Source organism: Bos grunniens, chromosome 29 (genome assembly GCF_055505025.1).
Source record: "Bos grunniens cultivar Pamir isolate PY7600 chromosome 29, Bosgru_T2T1.0, whole genome shotgun sequence".
NCBI classification, from domain to species: Eukaryota; Metazoa; Chordata; class Mammalia; order Artiodactyla; family Bovidae; genus Bos; species Bos grunniens.
In genome coordinates, this window is record NC_141193.1 from 24,454,295 (window position 1) to 24,457,274 (window position 2,980).

The 2,980-nt window shown below is 40.5% G+C and overlaps 1 pseudogene; it reads right to left on the bottom strand.

The window, feature by feature from the left end:
• Positions 1 to 1,858: 1,858 nt before the first annotated feature.
• Positions 1,859 to 2,775, bottom strand: LOC147342376 (olfactory receptor 10D3-like; annotated as a pseudogene).
• Between the last annotated feature and the right edge of the window lie 205 nt (positions 2,776 to 2,980).

Here is a 2,980-nt window from a genome sequence, read left to right on the forward strand (position 1 = left end):
ACTCATATCACATATGAAGTAGGGGGAAGTACAGAGGGACATAACTTGCTACTACATGGATGAACCTTGAAAACATTATGCTAAGTTAAGAGACTCACACAAAAAACACATTTTATGTGATTCTCCTGATATACAATGTCCAGAACAGGGAAATCTATAGATATAGTAAGCAAATTAATGATTGCTTACAGTCAAGGGTGACAGAGGTAATAAGAGAATGATAGCTAAATGGTATAGAATATCTTTTTGAGATGATAAAAATGTTCTAAAACACACCATGGGGATGGTTGCACATATCTGTGAATATACTAAAAAACACTGACTCATGTACTTTAAATGGGTGAATTATTTGGTATGTAAATTATATCTCAATAAAACTGGTTAAAAACTGTGGCAATTGAAAATGATTGATACACTTTTAAAACAAGATTCATGGCTCAGTGTTAAAGAATCTGCCTGTCAATGCAGGAGACACAAGAGACTCACTGCAGTAGAAAATGGCAATCCACTCCAGTATTCTTGCCTGAAAAATCCCATGGACTGAGGAGCCTGGTGGGCTACAGTCCAAGGGACTGAAAAGAGTCTTGAGCACAGTTTATACACTTATTTATAGACATGACTGCAGCTGCTGCTGCTTAGTCACTTCAGTAGTGTCTGACTCTGTGTGACTCTAAGGACTGCAGCCTGCCAAGCTCCTCCATCCGTGGGATTCTCTACGCAAGAGCACTAGAGTGGGTTGCCATGCCCACCTCCAGGGGATCTTCCCAACTCGGGGATAGAACCCGGGTCTTCTGCATTGCAGGCAGATTCTTTACCACTGAGCCACCAGGGAAGCCCCACATATGTGCATAAATACACATATGTAGACAGGTATATAATAATACAGATATAAATAAAATAATTACAAACAGGAAGTCAGGAAATTTAGTTCTAATTTAGTCATCAATGAGAGAGATAGAGCAAATACCAGAATGTTAATGGTGATTATATTTCAGTGGTAGCATTAATGCATAATTTCAGATCACTTTAATTTTCACAGTCTTCCTGGTTTCTTCAAATCTATTTACTTATATAAGAGAAAAAAGATTATTACATTTGAAAGTTCAGGAAATCTGCGATTCAAACTCAGTCTTAATTTAATGAAAGAAAATCTGCAGTCATTATTATAGAATTCAAATCACTGTAGTAAAGAACAGATATACTTAACTAAAATTGATGATCTATTAAAATACATATTAGTAGATATATGGATATCACCTGGCTTCTGAAATGTAACAGAAACCCTTTATATCAAGATGAAATACATAGCATTTGTTAAAATATATATTAAAAGTGATAAAATTAATGGAACAAATTTAATAGACTACATATTTTTTTTGGAAAATTAGAGAATACTCAATGTAAATTGAAAAGAAGTCCCTAAAAGAAGTAAGCATTTATGCTATAATTCTGACAATACAGCAGAAGCATTAGCACAAAGTTAAAAACCTTGCATTCACATCCTAGCTCAGGGACTTTCTATCTCTGTGACACTGCAAAACTGTCCTAACCTCTCGGTGCCTTAATATCCTCTTCTGTAAATTGGGGTAATATTTACTCCATGTGATAATTATAATAAAAACATGGGTCAGTATTTGTAAAGTGCATAGAATACTGCCTAGCACATGGTAAGTGCTGTAAAAGATTTTGTTGAAAAAAAATTTTATATAAATATATACACACTAATCATAAAGAATTAATTCAACCTACTTGTCCCACATTGCACTTAGCAGTCACATCAACTCTAATAGACTAGGTGCCCCAGATAAATACAAGGCAAAATTGTAAGGACAGATAATGACAGAAAAGCTTACACTCCTCAAGTATATACTCCCTGGATTAGTGCTTTTCTCAGAGCCAACTTTACATCCTTGTTTCTCAAGCTGTATATCAAAGGATTTAAGGATGGGTAACAGTAGTATTTAATACCTGAACCACAGAATCCAACCAGAGGCTGGAGGCAGGCCAGAGATAAATGAGGACCACGGGTCCATAGAAGAGCAGAAGTCAGGTGGGCACTGCAGGTGGAGAAGGCTCTGTGCCTGCCTTCTGAGGAGCTGATTCTCAATATAGAGATAACGATGCGAGTATAAGAAGTGAGGACAAGAAGGAAACACAGGAGTGCCACAACACCTACGTTGGTGACACTCACCCTGTAAGCTAGAGAGGTGTCTGCACAGGCCAGGGACAGCACCACCGGGATGTCACAGAAGAAATTGCCCACCTCCTTGGGGCCACAGTAGGGTAACTTAAACACAAGAATGTGACGACAGATGCATGCACACTGCTCCCCATCCAGGTGCTCAGAGTCAAGATGGCGCACACCCTGGGGTTCATGATGGCCGTGTACCACAAGGGGTGACAGATGGTGGCAAAGCGGTCATAGGCCATCACGGTGTACAGGAAACACTCCATGCAGCCCAGGAAGTGATAAAAGAAGAGCTGGCAGGTGCAGCCCTGGTAAGAGATGGTCCGGCTTTGCCCCAGTAGGTAGAGCATCATTTTGGGGGAACTCACGGAAGGGAAAAAGATGTCAAACACTGACAAGTTGCCCAGGAAGAAAAACATGGGGGTGTGGAGGTTGGAGGAAGTAAGGGTGGCCAGGAGAATGAGCAGGTTCCCCACAAGAGTGAGCAGGTAGAAGGCGAGGAAGAAGACAAAGAGCACGTGTTCCAGCCCTTGTGTGTGAGGGATTCCAGTGAGGAGGAACTCGGTCACTGGAGTGTGATTCCTCATCTTCACATCTAATCACACCTGGAAGATCAGACAGTGGTCTCATTGATATGCGCTTTCCCCAAAACACTAAAACCTTCACAGAACCCAGGGGAAAGGGATAACATCTGTATACTATCCATAAAAATGGAGAGGAGAATGACAACCCACTCCAGTATTCTTACCCAGAGAATTCTATGGACAGAGGAGCCTGGTGGGCTGCCGTCCA